This window comes from Callorhinus ursinus, unplaced genomic scaffold (assembly GCF_003265705.2).
Source record: "Callorhinus ursinus isolate GAN/ISIS: 27379988/994484 unplaced genomic scaffold, GSC_fseal_2.0 scaffold6249, whole genome shotgun sequence".
Taxonomy (NCBI): domain Eukaryota; kingdom Metazoa; phylum Chordata; class Mammalia; order Carnivora; family Otariidae; genus Callorhinus; species Callorhinus ursinus.
In genome coordinates, this window is record NW_027403299.1 from 1 (window position 1) to 911 (window position 911).

A 911-nucleotide genomic window follows, 5' to 3' on the forward strand; every position below is an offset into this window, starting at 1 on the left:
TGATTTCATCTGATTGGGGTTGTTCCCACCAACAAGAATTGGCCTGTTCCTCTTTATTGTAATTGTTGTTATTTTTCTGATGGCTCTATTTGGCACCCGGCCCATGATTCTCCTCATCTTCCTAGACACCCGCCTCCACACACCCACGTATTTCTTCCTCAGTCAGCTCTCTCCCATTGTCCTGAGCTACATCTCCACAATTGTTCCCAAGATGGCTTCGGATTATCTCTCTGGAAACAAGTCTCTCTCCTTCACTGGGTGTGGGGCTCAGAGCTGCTTCTTCTTGACTTTAGCAGGTGCAGAAGCATTGCTCCTGATATCTATGGCCTATGACCGTTATGTGGCTATTTGCTTTCCTCTCCACGCTCCCGTTCGTATGAACAAAAGAGTGTGTGTTCTAATGATAACAGGATCTTGGATAACGGGCTTGGCCAACTCCTGTGCCCACACGGTCTATGCCTTCCGTATCCCCTATTGTCAACCCAGGGCCATCCACCATTTCTGCTGTGATGTCCCCGCCATGTTGACCCTGGCCGCGTGGCCGCCTGGGCTTATGAGTGCACAGTGTTTGGGAGCACCATTCTCTTCCTTGTGTTTCCTTTCGTTGGCATCACATGTTCCTACGGACGGGTCCTCCTTCCAATCTGCCGCATGCAGTCAACAGAGGGGAGGAAGAAGACCTATCCAACCTGCAGCAGCCACCTCACTGTGGTCACTTTATACTTTGCACCCTTTGCTTACACTTATCTACGCCCAAGGTCCTTCCGATCTCCCACAGAGGACAAGGTCCTGGCTGTCTTCTACACCGTCCTGACCCCAGTGCTCAACCCCATCATCTACAGCCTGAGAAACAAGGAGGTGATGGGGACCCTGAGAAGAGTGATTCAGAGAATCTGCTTTGTGAAAATATA

General features: G+C 50.4%; 1 pseudogene; it reads left to right on the plus strand.

The window, feature by feature from the left end:
• The first annotated feature begins 79 nt into the window (after positions 1 to 79).
• LOC112819222 (olfactory receptor 2L3-like) lies at positions 80 to 906 on the plus strand (annotated as a pseudogene).
• The last annotated feature ends 5 nt before the right edge of the window (positions 907 to 911 follow it).